The sequence below is a fragment of the Dendrobates tinctorius genome, unplaced genomic scaffold (assembly GCF_039654945.1).
Source record: "Dendrobates tinctorius isolate UK_male_01 unplaced genomic scaffold, ASM3965494v1 ptg000202l, whole genome shotgun sequence".
NCBI classification, from domain to species: domain Eukaryota; kingdom Metazoa; phylum Chordata; class Amphibia; order Anura; family Dendrobatidae; genus Dendrobates; species Dendrobates tinctorius.
In genome coordinates, this window is record NW_027361869.1 from 457,718 (window position 1) to 473,017 (window position 15,300).

A 15,300-nucleotide genomic window follows, 5' to 3' on the forward strand; every position below is an offset into this window, starting at 1 on the left:
AGGTGGGTGGTAACAGTTGCCCTGATTGTTTGGACCAGCCATAATGTTAAGTGTGTAACAGTACAGACACAGAGGGCTAATGGATGCATAAAGCATGTGGGAACATGATACGGGGGAACCTGCTTATGGTAAAACTTTTGGCTGTGCCACACAGGGATAGATTAGGTTAATATGTTGAGGTGATAGGCCAGTCTGAATAAATGAGTTTTCAGGGCACGCTTAAAATTGTGGGGATTGGGGACTAATCGTATTGACCTGGGAAGTGCATTCCAAAGAATTGGCGCAGCACGTGTAAAGTCTTGGAGACGGGAGTGGGAGGTTCTGATTATCGAGGATGCTAACCTCAGATCATCAGCAGAACGGAGGGCGCAGGTAGGATGGTATACTGAATCAAGGGAGGAGATGTAGGGTGGTGCGGAGCCATGGAGGGCTTTGTGGGTGAGGGTAATAAGTTTGTACTGGATTCTGGAGTGGATGGGTAGCCAGTGTAAGGACTGGCACAAGGTAGAGGCATCGGTGTAACGATTGGTGAGGAATATGATCCTGGCTGCAGCATTCAAGACAGATTGGAGAGGGGAGAGTTTGGTAAGAGGGAGACCGATTAGAAGAGAGTTACAATAGTCGAGACGAGAATGAATAAGAGAAACAGTAAGAGTTTTTGCAGAGTCAAAGGTAAGAAAAGGTCGAATTCTAGAAATGTTTTTGAGATGCAGATAACGAGCGAGCCAGTGATCGAATGTGGGGGGCAAAGGAAAGCTCAGAGTCAAGTATGACCCCAAGACAGCGGGCATGTTGCTGGGGAGTAATAGTGGAACCATACACAGAAATGGCAATGTCGGGTATAGGTGCATTTGTAGAGGGAGGAAAAATCATCAGCACAGTAAAAGGCAGGTAGAGCTATTGACACGTTTCTGGAAACTAAGCTGTGTGCTTAGGCTGGGTTCATATTGCGTTAGGGGGCAATGCGCTGACGGATCCGTTACACAGCGGCTATGTAACGGATCCGTTAACGCCGCCATTGCTCGCAATGAATGTAGCGCATCCTAACACATGCCAAAATCGGCATGCGTTAGCAAGTATGCGTTAATTCATGACGCACCCTTGAACGCTGCATACAGTGTTTTTGGGTGCGTTGGCAGTAACATACAGCGAACGGACCTGTTCGCTGTGCATAGAACTGCATGGGCTAACGCATGGTAGCTTAGCGCTACCATGCATTAACGCATACCATTAGCGCTAGGGCAATAAAGATGTCAAAAATTACATAAGCGTTAGGGCATCTGTTTAACGGATTCGTTAAACGAATGCCCTAACGCAATGTGAACCTAGCCTTAGGATCATTGTCTTGTTGGAAGGTGAACCTTCGGCCAAGTCTGAGGTCCAGAGCACTCTGGAAGAGGTTTTCATCCAGGATATCTCTGTACTTGGCCGCATTCATGTTTCCTTCAATTGCAACCAGTCATCCTGTCCCTGCAGCTGAAAAACACCCCCATAGCATGATGCTGCCACCACCATGTTTCACTGTTGGGAATGTATTGGGCAGGTGATGAGCAGTGCCTGGTTTTCTCCACACATACCACTTAGAATTATCACCCAAAAGTTCTATCTTCTCATCACACCAGAGAATCTTATTTCTCATAGTCTGGGAGTCCTTCATGTGTTTTTTTTTTTTTTTTTGCAGACTCTATGCGGGCTTTAATATGTCTGGCACTGAGGAGAGGCTTCTGTCGGGCCACTCTGCCATAAAGGCCCGACTGGTGGAGGGCTGCAGTGATAGTTGACTTTGTGGAACTTTCTCCCATCTCCCTACTGCATCTATGGAGCTCAGCCACAGTGATCTTGGGGTTCTTCTTTAACTCTCTCACCAAGGCTCTTCTCACCCGATTGCTCAGTTTGACTGGACAGCCAGGTCTAGGAAGACTTCTGGTGGTCGCAAACTTCTTCCATTTAGGGGGCGTGGCTATGTAGCGGCTGAGAGTGGACTCGTTCAGGGAGAGCTCCTCACATCCTGATTCTAATCCGGTCAGCGGACTCGTGGTGCCGCGGCATACCTGCCGGTATTGGACCCCCTGGACTGTGGAGCACCTCTGGACCCCCGCGGGAGGCCGAATCTTGGTGGGCTGATCGCGGTAAAGGCCGGGGCAGCCGGCGGGGCCTGCACGAGGCGGCGGCCATTTTCAGAAGCGGACGCTCTGGCTGTGAGAGACGTGGCACTGGCTCCCTCCTCGCAGCGCTGACAGGACGGCGAGCACATATCCTGTGGATCTGAAGCCGTGAGTGCCCTGGAAGATTGGGCCCCGCACTCCCCTCTGCTAAGTCACCCAGCTAGTCGGTGTTATTACTCTAGGGTCCTCTGGACCCATCCCTGGCTGCTGTCTCTGTGGGCACTGCGGATCCCTCCCCAGCCATAAGGCCTCTCGGTTACTCCTCAGAGCCGAATTTTATTCTCCTGTGTGGCCCTTCTGCTCTGTGTTGCCCTTGGGACACTTGTTATCATCATATTATAGCACTGCTGTGCTCATAACTTGGACCTGGGAACCCCCTGGACATATCATTTCTGTTACCCGGCTGTGCCATATTGCTATTGAAAATGAATCGCTCCAAGGGGGCAGGAGCAGCCGAAAAATTGAAAGAGTTTGCTAGACCTGACCATTCTGATACCACACGGTCCCTCAGAAATAACCCCTCACAGACTCAGCGTAAAAACCGTCCCTCTGAGGGTGAAGAGGAGAGTGAGCAGGAGGAATTAACCCTCAAGCAAGCATCTGAGCAACTGATGCAGGCCATCTCCTTAGCTAGGACATCGCTGATGGGGAAAATAGAGGACGTGTATACTGAGGTGGGGCGTCTTCGACAAGATATGCCGGCCATGAGAGGGCGCATTACGGAGGTGGAGACAAGGGTGTCCAAGGTAGAGGACACCATTGCACCCATGGAAGCCAAGCTTACGAAAGCGGTGGGCTCGGTGAACGCATGGAGGCAAAAAGCAGACGACCTGGAGAATAGAATGCGTCGGAATAACATCCGAGCTATTGGTCTGCCGGAACGCTCAGAAGGTCAACATCCGGAACAGTTTCTAGAAGATTGGCTCAAAACGCTCTGGGAGACGAATTCTCCCCAACATTTGCTGTGGAAAGGGCTAACAGGGTCCCTACAAGACCTCTTCCTCCTGGAGCCCCCACCTAGACCTTTTTTTGGCACGTCCCCTCAATTGCAGGGACAGGGATGCGATTCTACGTCTAGCTCGACAAAAAAGTCCCATCAAGTTCAACAATGCCGCAATCTCAATTTTTCCGGATTTTTCCATGGAACTCCAGGAACAACGAGCACAATTCATGGAAATCAAGAAGCGGCTACGGGAGAGGAATGTCGTGTACTCAATGATCTATCCGGCCATGCTCCGGTCCACAAGGGTTCTTCTATATTTTTAACGGATCCGGCAGAGGCGGCTCAGTGGTTACGGTCCCACAAAGGGTCTGCTGCCAGGAATCCTAATGTTTTTTACTGATAATCAGAGTTCTTTTTATTGATGGTTTGATTGGAGCTCTTTCCACGGACGTCCGGAATCCCAACAATACCGGACACTGAGCTCAGTGATGGTATCTCCGTGTCTATTTCGTGATGGGAGAGCAGGACTTTGCTCCCGTATTGTTTGTTCTTCCAAGCTGTTTTTTTTATAGTGGTTTTATTTGTTTTTTAGCTATAATTCGCAGCCAATGCAATTTCAGTTTATGTGTGGTGTCTCTAAATTTTACTTGGGTATTGATGTAGGCCATATCCAGCGGGGTAAATATGGGGTCTGAGATTATATTTATGACATGGAATGTGAGAGGTATAAAAAAAAACCTGGAAAAAGATCAAAGTTTTCTCACAGATTAGACATTACCGCCCTCACATTGTGGCCTTGGTGGAGACGCACCTGACCAGGGATACAGCTCGGTGCGTGCAGAAGCCTTGGGTACAATGGTCGGTTCATGCATTCCATACTAGTTACTCGAGGGGGGTCTCACTGTTGGTGCATAGAGATGTTAGATGGGAAGCCAGGGAGACCCGGAGGGATCCTGAGGGTCGTTTTGTCTTCGTATATGCATCAATAAATACCAGGAAATATGTGATTTTATGTGTTTATAATCCGCTTCCGGCTAATATGTCCATTCTCCAGAAGGCGATGAGTTTCGCCCTAAATTATGCAAACGCGGATGTTATCTGTATGGGGGACTTCAATATGGTTATGAACAATCGTCTTGATAAATTGAGATTGGATGATGGAGTAGCTGGGGAGGTTCCTTCGCCAACAGCAACCCAACTATCGCTATTTATGGAGGGTAGCGGGTGGCTAGATCTGTGGAGAGTGCGGCACCCTAAGTTGAGAGAGTATACCTGCCACTCATCGTCCCTATCGCGCATAGATTACATATTCGGAACCAGTGGTGTGGCGATGTGGGTGGATAGTGTGGAGCATGGTAGTAGATGGATCTCAGACCATAGCCCGGTCATCCTCAAACTTAAGTACGGGCAATTAAATAACAGGATGGTTTGGAAGCTGAACCCTTTCTGGCTGAAACTGATAATAACCCCTGATAGAAGAATCGATCAATTGCATTGCTTCATTTTGTCCCATCAGGAACCTCAGGATATTAATTTATTTTGGGATGCCCTTAAGGCATGTCTGAGGGGCTGCTTGTCCTCCACAATTTCTTATATTAAGCGGGTAACCTCAAGGGAAGATGATGTGGTGGAACGGCGATTGAAGGATTCAGAGGCTGCATACATATCTAACCAAACTAATGGCAATAATTGAGTGGTTGGCTGCCCAGCGATTATACACCCAGCATATAGACACTAAGTCTAAGCACAAATTATTCTTTGCCCGCCAGTCTTATTTTGAACCTGGAAACCAAGCGAGTAAACTTTTGGCCTATCTGGTGCGCCACCATAATACCTCTAATACAATATTACAGATCCGAAAGTCGGATGATTCGTTGGTGTCTTCAACTGAGGAGATTCTTGGCTGCTTTTGATTATTATAAGTCATTATATGAATCCAAGAGTGGCTCTGATGATTTGGGGTGTTTGGATTACTTGTCAGATGTAACATTCCCTACCTTAGATCCTGATCAGCAAGCCTTTATGGACGCTGAATTCACTGTGGAAGAGATAGAGAATGCCATAATGGATATGGCCTCTGGGAAGGCCCATGGGCCGGATGGGTTCCCTATTGAATTGTATAGGAAGTACCGAGACATATTAACGACACTACTGATAAAGGTATTTCGGGGAATATGGGAGGGGGAATCTATGCCTGAATCCTTTTACGAGGCCAATATCATAGTGCTTAGGAAGGAGGGGAAGGACCCTTTGGAATGTGGATCCTATCGTCCCATATCGTTAGTAAATGTGGACTATAAAATCTTTACTAAGATTCTCGCCACCAGATTAAATTCAATCATATTGAACCTCATACATCCTGACCAGACGGGCTTTATGCCTGGTAAGAGCACTTCAATTAATATCAGACGGGTCCAGTCAATAGTCCAATATAGCTCCCTAATGCCAGACAACAAATGGGCACTGGCATCGTTAGATTCCAACAAGGCTTTTGACTCTCTTGAGTGGCCCTTCCCTCTCCGCATGTCTAGAGAGGTATGGCTTTGGTGATAAGTTCATAAAATGGGTTAAAACACTATATATGAAACTTAAAGCCCGTATTATTGTGAACAATTCCATATCTGAGTCCTTTTCATTACACAGGGGGACCCGTCAGGGGTGCTCCCTTTCCCCGGCCCTCTTCGCCCTTGCGATTGAGGCATTGGCAATACATATAAGGTTAGAGTTAAATTTGCAACCTGGAGCAAATTACCACCGTCTGTGGCCGGACGCATCAACCTGATTAAAATGATATTACTTCCCAAACTCAGCTATTCCCTTCAGCATAGTGCTGCAATGATACCCAAGTCCTTCTTTGTGAATCTTAATTCCCAGGTCACATCTTTTATATGGGGGAAAACCAGACCCAAACTTAAATTGTCCACTCTACAGAGGCCTAAAAAGGAAGGCGGGGCGGCGCTACCAGATTTCTTCCTATATTATTTGGCTGGACAGGCTAAAGCCCTAAGTAAATGGATGCCGGGTAATGATCTCCCTAATTCTGCAAGTCACTTACTTCACGCTGCAAGAACCGATTGTCCAATGGGTTTCCTGGAGTTGGAGAGGCCTAGTGTCCCTCGTTTACTTCCCCTGCTCCGTCTGGCACGATTAGTATGGAGGCAAATTAAGAAAGTGATTGGATTTAAGGATATCATAGCTGAAATGCCCCTATGGAAAAATGCCTATTTTCCGGTATTACTAAGTCACCCGTCCACTGATTTTTGGACTCAACATAATGTCTCCCTGATAGGAGACTTGTACGATCATGGGACCTTAATGTCTTTCGAGCAGATACAGGCTAAACATGATGTTCCGAGATCTCAATTTTTCCGCTATTTACAGCTAAGATCAGCTCTCCAGTCGCACATAAGGTGTGTGGGTGTGGATCGTGCCATTTCGTCCCTACCTTTGATAGGAATTCTTAACTCACAGGGTCCCCAGGGCCGCATCTCCTCTTTATATACGTACATGCTGTCGGTGGGAGCAGAGTCTGCCATAAGCTCAGTTAAAGGGAAGTGGGAAAGACTCATCCCTAATACATAGGGAGAGGAGTGGGAAGAGATCCTGGAGTCTCCGATCGGAGTATCACCATCTATTAATAATAGAATGACACAGCTGTATATAATAAACCAATCATATTTAACTCCTATACGACTTTTTAAGATGGGTCGATTCCAATCATCAGAATGCTTGCGTTGTCATGCACCAGATGCAGACTTTATTCACATGATATGGCAGTGTCCCACTATCCTACAGTACTGGAAAGAGGTGACGCTATTTTTGTCATCACTGGTGCAAACTCCTGTCCCTCTTGAACCACTGGTCTGCTTGTTTGGGGTATGGGAGGAAGAGATTTGGGGTCACCATGTTGGGATTTTTCTACGTGAAACGCTGTTCATGGCACGGAAAGTATTGGCACTACGGTGGATGGGTAATTCATGTCCCTCTCTTAGAACCTGGATTGACCTAGAAAACACGATTGTTCCATACGAGCGCACATTATATCAGAACAGGGGATGCCTGGGTAAATTTGAAAAGATCTGGGAGAATTGAAATTCTTCTCATCTTACATTGTAGAATGGAGACAATGCATATGAGACTATATAGTGCAAGACAGTAGGCTGCGAGTTAGTAGATAGCTGAAGTAGTTGTAGTTTAGTTTAGGAACTTATAATCAATCTACATTATCTGAGTGACATGATAGAGGCCTGTGAGATATGATTGATGTACATGCTTATAATATATAGCCTGTTGTTCTTTGTATATGCTTGGGGGATTACGCATGTATTACCTGTATATTAATAAGAGTGTTCAATTTTTGTTTAGTATTTAACATAAAGACGGTAATCTGTATGCTCTGTTCAACGTTCATAACCACAAGCAAATATGTATGCTGTACATTACATTATTTTCTTGTTTCAAAGTTTAATAACTGAATTTTAAAAAACTTCCATTTAAGGATTATGGAGGCCACTGTGCTCTTAGGAACCTTGAGTACTGCAGAAATTCTTTTGTAACCTTGGCCAGATCTGTGCCTTGCCACAATTCTATCTCTGAGCTCCTTGGCCAGTTCCTTTGACCTCATGATTCTCATTTGGTCTGACATGCACTGTGAGCTGCGAGCTCTTATATAGACAGGTGTGCGCCTTTCCAAATCACGTCCTATCAGTTTAATTAAACACCTGGACTCCAATGAAGGAGTAGAACCATCTCAAGGAGGATCACAAGGAAACATGGATTTTGTGAGTACTCACCGTAAAATCTTTTTCTCCGAGACGCTCATTGGGGGACACAGGTACTGTGTGTGCTACTGCCGTCTGGAGGCTGACACTAAGTATACAAAAAAAAGAGGTTAGCTCCTCCTCTGCCGCATACACCCTCGCCCCGATTGCGGGCGGAAACCAGTTTAGTGCAACAGCAGTAGGAGAACACAAAACAAATTAGCCTTAACGCAGAATACATATGTCTGAAAAAGGACCACCCTACCTTTTAAAAAAGGAATTCTACTAATTAAATAAACAAGAGCCAACTGGCTGTCAGGGTGGGTGCTGTGTCCCCCAATGAGCGTCTCGGAGAAAAGGATTTTACGGTGAGTACTCACAAAAATCCATGTTTCTCCTTCGTCTCATTGGGGGACACAGGTGCTGTGGGACGTCCTAAAGCAGTCCCTGGGTGGGAAGTCAACTCACCGATCCAAGCCGCATGCCCCCTGTTTAAAGGTGCGCCACTGCTGCTTGGAGAATTTTTCTACCCAGGCTCGCATCTGACGAAGCCTGAGTATGCACATTTTAATGCTTAGAAAAAGTGTGCAGTCTGGACCAGGTTGCTGCTTTGCATACCTGCTCTGCTGAAGCCTGGTGCCGAAGCGCCCAAGAGGCGCCCACTGCCCGAGTAGAGTGCGCCCCTATCTCTGTTGGAATCGGTGTGCCTCTAATACGGTAAGCCTCTTGAATAGTTAGACGAATCCATCTGGCTATGGTCGACCTCGAGGCTGCGAGCCCCTTCCTGCGCCCTTCGGGGATCACAAACAGCGAGTCTGTCTGGCGAAAAGGTGCTGTCCTTGACACGTACCTCCTGAGTGCTCTCACTAGGTTCAACGTGTGGAGCGCCCTTTCCACCCTATGTACTGGCGCTGGACAAAATGAAGGCAGAACAATGTCCTCATTAATGTGGAAAGAGGACACGACCTTCGGCAGAAAGGGGGGAGCTGGTCTAAGAACCACCTTATCCTTGTAAAAAGTCAGAAATGGTGCTTTACAAGATAGGGCTGCCAACTCCAAAACCCGCCTAATGGAAGTTATGGCTACCAAGAATACGACCTTCCTGGAAAGATATGATAATGAAATTTCTTGTAACTGCTCAAAAGGAGCTTCCTGCAGGACACCCAGGACCAGGTTAAGATCCCAGGAGTCTATGGGCGCTCTATAGGGGGGCACCAAATGGGAGACCCCTTGGTTGAACGTCTTGACCTGCATATTAGTAGCGATCCTTCGCTGGAACAGGACAGACAAGGCCGATATCTGTCTCCTAAGGGAGCTCGGGGCCAATCCTGCGTCTAGGCCTGACTGAAGAAAAGCCAGGATGTTGGGAACCGAAAAAGACAGTGGAGCAACCCCGTGCTCTTGACACCAATGAAAGAAAACCTTCCAAGTGTGATGGTAAATTCTCGCCGAGGAAGGCTTCCGGGCGCTAACCATTGTAGCAACCACTTCACGCCCAAACCCCGCCTGGGTCAGAATCCAAGATTCAACGGCCATGCCATCAAACACAGGGCCCCTGAGTTCGGGTGGCAGATCGGCCCCTGAGACAGTAAGTCTGGCCATTCCGGCAGACGCCAAGGCACATCTGCGTGGAGCTTCACCAGATATGCATACCATGCCCGACGCGGCCAGTCTGGGGCCAGCAGAATCGCCGGAACCCCCTCTGCCTTGATTTTTCTGACGACCCTCGGAAGCAGTGGCAGCGGGGGAAACAGGTATGGGAGCCGAAACTGGCTCCACGGTAAGACCAACGCATCCACTGCGATTGCTCGCGGGTCTTGGGACCGAGCGACAAACACGGCCACTTTTGCGTTTTCCCTGGAGGCCATCAGATCCATGTCCGGAGTCCCCCACCGTTGGTATATCTGCTGGAAGACCTCGGGGTGCAGGGACCATTCCCCGGCCGCGACACCCTGCCGGCTTAGAAAATCTGCTGTCCAATTTTCCACGCCTGGTATGTGGACTGCTGAGATTACCGAGTGGTTCCCCTCGGCCCAGCGTAGTACATGCTCTATCTCGCGCATGGTTGCCCTGCTGCGCGTGCCTCCCTGGTGATTTACGTATGCCACCGCCGTGGCGTTGTCCGATTGAATCCGGACCGGACGCCCTGCTAGAAAGTGCTGGAAATGCTGCAGTGCCAGCCGCACCGCTCGAATCTCTAACAAGTTGATCGGGAGGCGCGCCTCCTGATGCGACCATTGCCCCTGAGCCGTGTGATGGCGAAAAACTGCTCCCCAACCGAGAAGACTCGCATCAGTTGTGATCACCAGCCACTGATCTGGGGGAAAGGTCTTCCCCTGAAGAAGAGAGGAGTCGCGCGTCCACCACCGAAGTGACCGTCTGACTCGAGGGGGCAACCTGCACTGATGATCGAGCGTGAATGGACTCTTGTCCCAAGATGTCAAGAGAGCGTGCTGCAGGGGACGAAGATGAAATTTTGCAAAACGGAATCGCTTCCATTGCCGCCACCATCCTCCCTAGGACCCTCATCCAGAATCAAATGGTGTGAGGGCCTGGTTGTTGAAGATTCCGAACTACCTGACGGAGCGCTCGAGCCTAGTCCCGAGGGAGAATTACCAACCCTCAGGAGGTGTCGAAAATCTTCCCTAGAAATGAGATCCTCTGAGCTGGGACAAGGGATGACTTCTTCCCGTTGACCAAACATCCTAGGCGAGACAGGGTATCCAGCATGATGCTGACATTCTCTTCGCATGCCCGAAAAGATGGACCCTTCACTAAGAGGTCGTCTAAGTACAGTAAAACCACTATGCCCCGAGAATGTAGAATGGCCATGACGACCGCCATTACCTTCGTGAACACTCTGGGGGCGGTGGCCAACCCGAAGGGCAGAGCCACAAATTGGAAATGCCGACCATCGATTGCAAAACGTAGGAACCTTTGATGCGGGGGAAAAATAGGGACGTGCAGGTAAGCATCCTGGACATCGATCGAGGCAAAGTATTCTCCCTGCTCCATGGACGATACGACTGAACGGAGAGATTCCATTCGAAAGTGCCTGATTCTGATGAACCTGTTCAGGAGCTTTAAGTCCAGAACCGGCCTTACTGTCCCGTCCTTCTTGGGGACCGCGAACAGGTTGGAATAAAAACCTTGCGTTTTCTCGCACTCTGGTACAGGGACAACGACCCTGTTGCGCTGCAGCACCTTGATGGCCCCTAGCAACGCCTCTGCCCGGGATTCTGCTTTGGGCAGCCGGGAGAGAAAAAATCATCTTGGAGGATCTCTGACAAATTCTATTTTGTACCCTGACGACACTAGTTCGCCACCCATGCGTCACGTGCCACCGTGACCAAAACGTGGCAGAACCTGAGTAGATGTCCGCCCACTCTGCAGTCTTCGGGTACCGAATGCCCCGAGTCATTTCGCTGAGGGCCTCTGGGATCTGGCTTCCCTTGACCTGGGCGGGCGGCCTCGCATCCTACCCAGCGGGTTGGCCCTATACGTGACCTGACGCTCCCTGTCCTGGTTGTAGCGAGCTGGGGCGGACGAATTGGGCGCTGCCATCCACCCGGGGCTGTGAAATGCTCGAAAGCGTGCCTGAGGCTGACGAAAAGGCAGTTTAATCTTCTGTTGTGGGAGAAAATTGCTTTTTCCCCCTGTAGCATCTGAGATGAGCTTGTCTAATTTTTCCCCAAATAGGCGGCTACCCTGATAAGGCAGGGAAGTCAAAGATTTCTTGGAAATTGAATCAGCCCGCCATAGCCTTAACCACAAGGCTCTCCTAATGGCGATTGCATTCGCCGCCGCTAGTGCTGCGCAATTCGCCGCATCCAAGGACGCATTGATTAAATAGTCACCTGCCATCGCGATCTGACCTGCTATCTCAGACACTTCCGTCGGCTGGTCTCTATCCTGTAGGACCTTATTTAAAGAATCTGACCATGACATTATGGCCTTGGCTACCCATGTTGCTGCAAATGAAGGAGAGAGTGCTGATCCTGATGCCTCATACACCGAGCGGGCTAAACTTTCTATGAGCCGGTCCGTGGGGTCTTTAATAGAAGAACCACTAGGCACCGACAACAAAGATCTCGAGGCCAGACGTGACACTGGGGGATCCACAACCGGAGATTCCGCCCATTTCTTACAGAGCTCTGGTGCAAACGGATATCTTGTTTCTAGCGTTTTTTGGCCCGAAAAACGCTTGTCTGGACGTTCCCTGTGTCGCTGCACTATGTCCTCGAATTCTGGATGAGTGCTAAATACCCTATGAGGTCTCCTGGCCTTCTTAAAGGATACCTTATGACCTGCCGTTAGAGAGACGTCCTCCTCAATACCCAAAGTCTGATTGACCGCTTCAATGAGGCTGTCAACCGTCTCCCGACACCCCGGATGCAAGAATTCCTCCCCGTCATAACCTGAACTCTGCTCGCTCCCGGAAAATGGTGATGGTGAGCGAGACGCCGCACTCACTGATGCCAAAGCACCGGAGGGGCCCGGAGACGCAGTGTGGGCTCTCTTCCTATGCGTCTGCCTAGAGAGTGTGCGGCCCCTGCAGGCCGGAGGCTCTTGTGAGGTGGATGACGCCTCCCCAACAGGCGAGCCGTCGTCTCTACCCCTATCCGGGGCCTGAAGGGTCTCAATCGCCTTCGTAAGCGAAACCATGGACCGAGAAAGTGATAACGCCCATTCCGGGGGATCCAGACCCCTGGGCTCCGTCGCAGGGGAGGGCTCCTGGGCGCGTTCTGAATCACAGGCTTCACATAATTTAATAGTCTGCGCTCGTGGGAACATCACCCCACAGGAAACGCATGCGGCATAAAGGAACGTGTGCGTTTTTCCTTTCCCAGACATATTGCTGCTTAGGCCAACTCCTATGAGAGTTCGATGGGAAGGAGGAGGAGGGTAACCCTTAAATGCACCTAGCGTAGCTCCGGGACGGGGTCGCGCTTACCCTGCTCCTGTGTGTCCCCCCGCGCTCCTTCACCTCTAGGTAGGCTGCGAGTGCCTCCTCTGATCGCGGCCTACCCTGCTCTGAAGCCGGGGCCTCAATTTTATCCGGCACCCGCCCTAGCCACGGGGGGCGGCGCCAGATATGACGTCGCGGCGGGGGGCGGGACTTCCACCCGCGGCCTAGGCCGAAGCCGCGGGCTAAATTAGACCCGTCCGCCCGCTCTAGCGCAGGCGCCCCCGCTAGCCCGGCGATCTGGATCCCCCACACTGCTCCCCTCCCTCCGCTGGCGGCGCCGGCCCTCGGGTTAGCCTCCTGGACCCAGGCGCGCACAGGCCCGGAGGGAGGACGGGAGACGAGGAGGTGAGAGGAGGAACACAGGGCCCCTGAGAGAGAGACAGGGGGAGGGTGGGGGAATGCCCACTATCCCGAGGAGCTGCATGGCCGCTGCAATCGCAGCTGCCCTGATTAATATTGGCCTCTATAGGGGGGACCACCTTACAAAAAAACGCTGCACAGATCCTTCCCCAGCTCCATACCTACATCATGGCCTGTACTCGGTAGCGGCACCTGGGGTATTTGATTTTAGGACGGTGCAGGCACCCTAGCACCGTCTGCCCTGCAGGGGCGAGGAGAGGGACCGTCTGCCGCCATGCAGCACCGTCTAGCGTTGGTGGAGCAGTGGGGGCCGCACAGACTAGTCTTGTGCCTCTATGCAAGCCCATGGTTTCAATACCTAGGGGTGGACAGGGCTAAGTCTGGCATAATATCCCACGTTGCGGGAAAGGATACGTGGAGGGACACTCGCACGTGCTCGCCCGTTGATGGTTTGGGGAAATCGGATCCTTTCAATAGGATGCGTTGCCCGTCTCATTTTAGAAAAAGAAAAAAGAAAAATAGATGTCCGGGGAAAAGTCCCAGAGATGTCCCTCGGTGCGGGAAAGGATACGCGGAGGCGATACTCAACGCGTGCTCGCCCGTTGATGGTTTGGGGAGATCGGACCCTTTCAATAGGATCCGTCGCCCCTGTCTCCTCTTCATAGCAAGAAAACAAAAAAAAATAGTCTGGAGAGATCCAGACTGCGTGTGCCTCCATAGGACACTAAGCAAAAAAACTGGTTTCCGCCCGCAATCGGGGCGAGGGTGTAAGCGGCGGAGGAGGAGTTATTTTTTTTTTGTATACTTAGTGTCAGCCTCCAGACGGCAGTAGCATACACCCACAGTACCTGTGTCCCCCAATGAGACGAAGTAGAAATGGACAGCATGTGACTTAAATATGAGTGTCTGAGCAAAGGGGCTAAATACTTATGACCGTGTGATATTTCAGTTTTTCTTTAATAAATTTGCAAAAACGTCTACATTTGGGTTTTTTTCAGTCAAGATGGGGTGCAGAGTGGACATTAATGAGAAAAAAAATTAACTTTTTTGAATTTACCAAATGGCTACAATGAAATAAGAGTGAAAAATTTAAAGTGGTCTGAATACTATCCGTACCCACTGTATAAACAGACCTCACCTATACATGACCTGTATAAAAAAGACCGCACCTATACATAAACCGTATAAACAGACACCACTTATACATACAATTTTTTAGGGGGTGAAGAGACCAAAAATCAGCAATTCTGCCATTTGCAATTTGGCGGTCACTATATGGGATAAATATTCTGATACTTCATTAGTTTGGACAGTTACGCATGCAGCAATACCAAGTACGATGCTTTGTTTTTAGATTTTCTGTTCTAGCAAAAAGGAGAATGATGTGGACATTATATATACTGTATATTACCCCCTTAATGACGGCCAATACGTCTTTTAACTGACCTGAGATATAAGACAATAACATCCCCATACAGGTGACAATCCAGCACCTGTCGGCTGTACACTATAGCTGACACCTTGCGGCATTAGCCACAATCAGTGTTGGCACCGACCATATCTGCTTAACCCCTTAGATGCTGCTAATAGTGACTTCATCTTATAAAAGGTTAACACAGTGTGCAGGCTTCCTATTTATCCCCATCAGCAACCTGAGATCTTGATTGTGTGGTCCTGATGTTTGCCATGGCAATTCTTGGCCAAATTGCAGCTTTAGAATCTGCCGGTTATAGTAACATGTTCAGACGTTAGTGACATTTAGGTCGCAAAAATACATTTTTTCAATCCTGTTACGTCACTTTGCTTTAATTCCTGAAAAGCACCTGAAGGGCTAATAAACTACCTGACAGCGGTTTTCAATATGTCAAGGGGTGCTGTTTATAAAATGGTATCACTTTTGGGGGGGGTTCCAAAGTATAGGACCCCCAAAGTCACTTCAAACCTGGATAGGTCCCTAAAAAAAGTATTAAATTTCCTTGAAAAAAGGAGAAATTGCTGCTACATTTTAAACCTCCTAAAATGCTTACAAAAAATTAAATAACATTTTACAGATGGTGTTGATGTAAAGCTGACATGTGGTAAATGTTATTTATTAATGTATTT